Source organism: Tupaia chinensis, unplaced genomic scaffold (genome assembly GCF_000334495.1).
Source record: "Tupaia chinensis unplaced genomic scaffold, TupChi_1.0 Scaffold144624_1, whole genome shotgun sequence".
In the NCBI taxonomy this organism is placed as follows: Eukaryota; Metazoa; Chordata; class Mammalia; order Scandentia; family Tupaiidae; genus Tupaia; species Tupaia belangeri.
Window position 1 is genome coordinate 514,898 of NW_006204485.1, and position 8,028 is coordinate 522,925.

The window sequence follows — 8,028 nt, forward strand, 5'->3', positions numbered from 1 at the left end:
TCTTTGATCCAGTTTGAGTTGATTTTTGTTAATGGTGAAAGATGGGGGTTCAGTTTCCTCTTTCTGCAGGTGGATACCCAGTTTTTCCAGCACCATTTACTAAAGAGGTTTTCCTTTCCCAATGGATTGACTGATATCATTTGTCAAAAATCAGTTGGCTGTAAACTTTGTGGGTTATTTCTGGGGTCTCTATTCTAGTTCATTGGTCCAAATGTCTATTTTATTTTTGCTATTTTGATGATCACAGTTTTATAGTATATCCCGGGATCAGGGAGTCATATGCCTCCTACTCCATTCTTCTTGCGCAGGATTGCTTTTGCAATACGAGGTCTTTTATGATTCCAGACAAATTCTATGATTGTCTTTTCTAGATCTGTAAAGAATATTTCTGGTATTTGAATTTTCGCATCTATATTCATCAATGATATTGGTCTGTAGTTTTCCTTTTTTGTCATATCCTTATCTGTTTTGGGGATGAGGATGATGGAGGCTTCATAAAATGAATTTGGAAGGTTTCCTTCCTTTTGAATCTTTAGAAATAATTTTAGTAAGATAGGGGTTAATTCTTCCTTGAAAGTTTTGTAGAATTCACAAGTGAAGCCATCTGGGCCTGGGCTTTTCTTTGTTGGGAGATTATTAATTACTGATTCAATCTCCTGGCTTGTTATAGGTCTATTCAGATTCTCTATGTCTTCCTGATCCAATCTTGGTAGTTTATATGCATCCAGGAATTTGTCCATCTCCTCCAGGTTATCTTGTTTGTTGGCGTAAAGTCGCTCATAGTATCCTCTAATGATATTATGTATTTCTGCTATGTCCGTGGTAATATTGCCTGTTTCATCACATATTTGATTAATCTGGTTTCTTTCTTTCTTCTTCTTGATCAGTCTAGCCAATGGAGTATCGATCTTGTTGATCTTTTCAAAGAACCAGCTTTTGCTTTCATTTATTTTCTGTATGGTTCGTTTATTTTCTATTTCATTTATTTCTGCTCGAACCTTTATTATTTCTTTTCGCCTGGCATTTTGGGGGTTCGTTTGTTGTTGTTTTTCCAGTTCTCTGAGGCATGATGATAAGTTATCTACTTGCCATCTTTCCATCCTTTTCTTATGTGCACTAATTGCTATGAATTTCCCTCTTATGACTGCTTTTGCTGTGTCCCATAGGTTCTGGACACTTGTGTCCTCATTATCATTTGTTTCCATAAATTTGTTTATTTCAGCCTTAATTTCTTCAGTAGTGAAGAAGTCATTCAGAAGTAGGTTGTTCAGTTTCCATGTGTTCGTGTGTTTTCGGGGTTGTTTCTTGAAATTAATCTTGAGTTTAATTCCATCATGGTCAGAGAAGATGCTGGGTACAGTTTCTATGCCTTTGAATCTGTAAAGGCTTGATTTGTGTCCTAATATATGATCTATCTTTGAAAAGGTTCCATGTCGGGGTGAGAAAAATGTATATGTTGTGGATGTAGGGTGGAAAGTTCTATAGATATCTGTCAAGCCCATTCCATTTATAGTATCATTTAAGTCCTGTATCTCTCTATTTATTTTCTGTCTAGAAGATCTGTCTATAGGAGATAACGGGGTGTTGAGATCTCCAACAATTATAGTATTTTTCCCTATGTCTCCTTTTAGCTCCAGCAGTCTTTCCTTCACATATTTAGGCGCACCTGAGTTGGGTGCGTAGATATTTATAAGGGTTATATCTTCTTGCTGGATTACCCCATCTACTATTATATAATGCCCTTCTTTGTCTCTTCTTACAGTCTTTGTCTTAAAATCTATTTTGTCTGAGATCAATATCGCTACTCCAGCCTTTTTTTGATTTCCATTTGCATGGAATATCTTTTTCCAGCCCTTGACTTTTAGTCTATGTATATCTTTATCCATAAGGTGAGTTTCTTGTAGGCAACAGATAGAGGGTTTCTGTTTTCTTATCCATTCAGCTAGTCTATGTCTCTTAACTGGGGAATTTAATCCATTGACATTCAATGTAATTATCGATATTTCCATACCTGATCCTATCATTAAGTGAGCCATTTTCTTAGTTGTTTTTTGTTCTCGTATAACTGTCTCTGATTTTTTAGTTTTCCTGGTATAGTACTCCCTTCAAAACCTCTTGAAGAGCTGGTCTGGTGTTGGTAAATTCCTTCAAATTTTGTTTATTTGAGAATGTTTTTATCTTTTTTTCCCATATAAAAGATAATTTTGCCGGGTATAGTATTCTTGGTTGAAATTGTTTTTCACTCAACACTTTGACTATGCTTCCCCATTCTTTCCTTTCCTGCATTGTTTCTGCTGAGAGATCCGATGTTAGCCTGATGGGGTGACCTTTGTAAGTAACCTGGCGTTTCCCTCTTGCCAACTTTAGTATCTTGTCTTTGTCTGTTGTTTTTGCCAGTCTGGCTATGATGTGCCTTGGAGATGATCTTCTTGGGTTGATTCTACTTGGGGTCCTCTGTATTTCTTGGGTCTGGATATTTGAATGCCTTTCTAGATTTGGAAAGTTTTCTTCCAGGATCTCATGGAATAAATTTTCCAGGCCCTTATTATTTTCTTCCTCCTCCAGAATACCAATTATCTGAATGTTGGGGCGCTTGATGGTGTCCAGTATTCCTTGTATATTATTCTCATTTTTCATGGTTGTTTTCTCAATCTTCTTGATACTTTTTTCTAGGCCAGATGTTTTGTCTTCTACATTAGAGATTCAATCTTCTGCCTTATCTAACCTACTTTTAATACTTTCAAGGGAGGTTTTGATTTCCTGTATCACATTCTTCAAACCTAGTTCTTTTTTAAAGTGTCTATTTCTTCTTTCAAATCATGAAAGGACTTCCTCATCTCCTGGAGCTCCTTGTCTCTTTTCTCTTCCATCTCAGTTAGTTTGGTCACTACAAATATTCTGAATTCCTTATCTGACATGTCCATGACGTCCATTGTATTGACTGTGGGTGAGGTAGGCTTGATGATTTCCCTTGGGGGAGAGGCCTTTTGTAGGTTGCTCATACTTCTTGAGCCTCTGCAATTATTCCTAGTATCAGGTGATCTATATGTTGCTTCCTAACTTATTTAAGGTATCTCTGAGTGTTAAAAGTAGTGCAAGATTAGAAAATTGGTGATTTGTCTTATGGTTGGCCTACCTATTGCTCACCAGTACCATGTATTGAAGTCACTGGTCATGGGTGACCCAAAGTCCTCCCTGTTTCTAAGGAGTGGTGAGCCTCCAACTGACCTAATAAGCAACACCTCAAGAGCAAAGAAAAAAAATTGTGCAATGTGCACCACGTGCTATTCAAAGAAATTCAGAGAGTCCAAAGGCAAGTGGGGAAGGGGAAGAGTATGAGCAAAGGCAGCCATAAGGGCCTGCAACCTCAGGAAGCCTGGAGTCCAGAACTGCTTTCTGGCTTGAACCGGTTTCCAGGTGGAGGGAGAGGGTGCAAGTTCATCTTAAAGTCCCAAGAAACCAGCCTGAAGTCCAGAGACAAGTAGTGGTGGGGATGAGCAATGGTCCCGGCCATAAGGGCCTGTAGCTGCAGGCAGCCTCGCATGGCCATCCCCTCTTGGAGGGTGAATTCTCAACTTTCTGTCTCTCTGCCCTATAGCAAAAAACTCTCTAATAAAAACAAAAACAAAAACAAAAACAAAAACAAAAACAAAAAAACACTCAAAGGTTGTTCATGTGGGTGATTCTAGATCGCATTTTGAGATACTGACTTAGAGTCTGTGAAAAACATATTAAACTTTGAATATACAAAATACCCTTTCTCATAGTTTAGAGCAAGGATAGGCTAAATTTGCTTTCCGTTTTTGTTTTTATATTTTTTAAGTAAGTCATAAAAAATAGGGGATTTAAATGTGTCTGGAGTAGAAGGATTCAAACCCTGGCTCTGTTAGTAGCTATGTGTTTAGCTATGTGTCTTTGGCAGCTCATTTGATCCCAATAAATCAGTCTATGTCTAAAAATCTTAGAGAAATTTGATGAGGATCAGATGGGGTGATCCATAGGCTTGACACTTATAAAATTCTAAGCACGTATGTGTGTTAGTTACTTCTGTACTGTGCTTATGTATCTGGGGTACCTTGTTATCTTCAGTAAGTACATCCACTTATCATCCAACTTCCTTCAGTTTCTTCTATCCTGATCCTTCTTATTAATCACAGACAACAGAGGGAGTATTAGTTCTACTCACCATTCTCCTTCTCTCACTCCTACTAAACTTAGCCTGGCAAATTTTACCTTTCATTTAATATTTATTTTTTAATTGCCAGAGGATGAATGCACTCATCAGAGACAAAGAGAGAGAGATAGAGAGAGAAAAAAATCCCCGATGGAGTATGGTCATCTTTTTTCTCCATTCCTCTTTACTGTCAGGATTTTAGGCACACACATGCATGTTCCCTGCATGTTTTTCAAACTGCTGAGGCCAGAATTTGAACCACAGTCAGCCATGTAGGAACTAGCTCCTTTGACCACTGATCTATGAGGCTGGTCCTTATTCGATATTATAAATAGTAATTCTTTGCCAAACTACCACTAGATTCTGGTGACCCAAAATAAAATAAAATATACCTTTGCCTCTGAATAATAAACTGATTCTTACTCAAGTATTGAGTGAAATCCCAGAAGGTTAATTTTAAATCTTGCTTGGTAAAAAACACCACCTTTATTCGTTGGTTGAATCAGTAATTTTTAGAATCACAAGTAATCAAAAAATCATATTGCTTGAGTCACTCATTATTACTATCTGGGATGTTGTCTATAATTCACATTCATTTAAAAAGAAATAAATAAATTTTAGAAAATGAAATAAAATAAAATTTAGGACAAAAGCTATGCAGGATTTTCTATTTATTCTACCATCTTAAAGGAAGGCTTCCTGAAATCTCACTGAATAAGCATAGCTATATCAGTTATAGTCATGTGTGACTGTGCTTATTCTGTGAAAAATATGTGCTATACACATCACAAAAGGGATGCAATTATTTTTAAGTTCCTCTGCATGCATTAGATCATTTAGAAAATAAGAGTAATTAATTTAATTAAAAATCCGATTATATAAAAATACCAACAGTCATTCTGGAAAATGCAGACTTTGCTACCAGCATCAATTAATATCCATGGCTTCTAAAAGCCTTCAGATTTTTTTCTCACACCCCCCACCCCCACCCCCAGCAACCTGGAGTCATTAAATTTTGTAATCTGGGGATACTTTATTTCTTGAAATACTTCAAAATACATTCTATTCTTCTTTTAAAATATGCTTTATGCACAATCAAGTGACAGGCTGGTTCAGAGGTGAAGGCTATTGAAACCTGAAGACCATTGCAACTCTGCCTGTTAGTTGAGCAGAATATAATTCTATTTTGACAAAGGAAGAACACTATTTGCAATCATTTCCAGAAAGTAGGATATTTTCTTTGGGTATGTACTATATTTCCACTGTATTCTTCAGAAATTTCACTAACTATATTTGACCACAATGGTAACCTGTCCAAATATTATTAATGATATTGTAGAAGAAAAAGTTAAACTAAAATTGTCTAAAAGAAGTAGAGGGAGGGAGAGATAAGAATTGGAAGAAAGAAGGAAAAAGAAGAAAGAGAATACTGTCATACTGCACTGTCTTACTGTAGGGAATTGTTGTTTTAATATACAAGTGAGTGGCCAGCCAGTGACTTGGTGGTTAAATGAGCTGGATCCCACGTGGCTGATCACATGATCTGAGTCCCAAACCAGGTAGTATGAAAAACACTTTAGGTTCTTGTGTGTGTATGTGTGCCTGCAATCTCCACATGAGGGAGAAGAAATACAGGAATAGAGGAGAAAGAACTGCGGCATGACCATGCCCTATGAGGAGCTCTTTCTTTCTTTCTTTCTTTCTTTCTTTCTGTCTGTCTGTCTTTCTTTCTTTCTTCTTTCTTTCTCTCTCTCTCTCTTTCTTTTTTTTTGGGAGAGATTTTTGCTAAGTGTGGCATGGGTTCACCAGAGAGGCAGAGAGAGACAGACAGAAAGTGTGAAATCACCCCCCAGGGGGAATGGCTATGCTGCAATCCCTTCTTCTCTGTTCTACTGCTGGGATCATGGGTACACACACACACACGCACCCAGCATGAGTTTGAAGACACCGGGCCTAGAACTTGAACCACAGTCAGTCATGAGGGAGTCCAGTCCATCTACTGGTCCCAGGGAGTGCTTTCTTGCTCCCTAGGCTCACCCCTCTCTTGAGAATTCAAGTGCTCTTTGGTAATTTTTTTTTTAAAGCATGTTTAAGTATAAATTTTCCTAAGAGATTTTGGAGAGAAGTGAAATTTTCTTGGGAATTAGTATATCGCCAGTATATGTCAGATATACTCTCCTCAGAGACCTGTAGACCTGTGGTGGGTTGAAGCACAGCATCTGGCAGCAGTACCTGGCATAATGCCTGACCTGCGTGTAGGAAGGGCCACAGGGCTCTGAAGACTGCTGAATTAGGGGAGCTGGCAGCACAGCCTGGCCTTGGGCACAGAATACATCCTCAGGTCCTGCTTCTGGTCATTCTACTATTTCAGTTGTCAAAAAAGCAAGGCTCCTGTAACTGGGACATCTTTGTCAGACTTACTTGTCCATTTTTTTCCTTTGCCACCTCATTTACTGTGACACTTTCAGGCCCATGGAAGTCAGGGAGCAGGCTGGGAATTACCAAGTGGTCTGTGCTCAAGAAAACAGTCTTTCTGCATTAGCAGGAAGGGGCTCTGCTTGCAGCTTTCTCTGCCATGCTGCTGAGTGTGCGATCAGCTAGTCACAAGTGACAGGATAACTGGTGACACAATAGTACCAGCAGAAAACAAATGTGTGGACAAGATGTGAAAGATGCTTTTATATCCAAACCACAAGAAACCCATTAAACGGAATAAATTACATGCTGCCAGGGTGATGATTCACTGTCCTGTTGAAATAGGCAACATTTTGAAGTGACAAAAAGATAGCCTGGTATAACACAAAGAGGCTCAAAATTGTGAAGAAACTTTTCATTCTGATTGGAGTATACAGTTTCAAACTGCAAAATAATCCCTAACAAAGATCCAAGTCCCAGTAAAAGACGCTCCTTGTTCTCTATTGTCATCATCCTCTCCTTATTTTTGGAAATTAAAGTTAAATTTTAGCTTACGGTAAGTCCTTTGAAACATAGTTATGGACACGGTACATTCATTACTTAATTTATTCAGTAAATATCTATGAAGGGACTTTCGTGTGTCTGGCATTAGAGCCAAAATAATGAACAAGAGACATGTCCCCTGCCTTGACAGGGCATGGCCTAGTAAGATACTAAAGTTCCACTGAATACTTTCATAGCAAACATTTGACTTGCACAATCTCATGCAACCCTTATAATACTTCTTATGAAGTAGACATCTTTTGCATATTTTATACATGAGAAAAATTAGGGTCAGAAGTGGGATAATTTGTCCACAGTTGTAAGCTAAACAATGGTTGAGGCAAAATTCAGACAAGATCTGACTTTCTTGGCTATGCATTGACACAATTGCCCATTCACTGAGGTTGTTACTTGAGAAGGAAATAGTAAATAACATTCTAGACCCAGAAAATTATTACTTCATTTTCAATTTACTGAAACCATTTGCTTCATGTAGAAACAACCAATCTTCCTTTAGTTGGCTCCCACTTTCCAGAAGACCAATGAAGTGAGTAGGTAGTTAGACCCAAATATAATAGACATATGTTAATTAACATTAGTTTATACCATGTCATTAAAATTAGTTTTATATTAGCAATTTTGTCTCCTGTCTTTAAAGGGGCTCCTCAACTTTTAAATGTTTAAGCCCACAAAACTAAGATTATCTCCTGTTGACACCAAATAAATTGCCAACAATTTATTTTCATTGAATGAATAAATTAGAGAAGTGAGGGAGAGGAGGAGAAATAAATGTGTTTATTAACCAATATATTCTAATATTTAAATATTAGCATTTCTGGCAAAAATTCACTAAAATTTACCAACAAATAATGTTAATATTTCATACTTGTGGAATG

General features: G+C 37.5%; 1 protein-coding gene across 3 annotated transcripts in view; it reads left to right on the plus strand.

Moving 5' to 3' along the window:
* CNTN1 (contactin 1) overlaps nt 1-8,028 on the plus strand; it is a 294,525-nt gene that overhangs the window by 123,974 nt on the left and 162,523 nt on the right. The gene's annotated exons all lie outside the window — the stretch shown is intronic.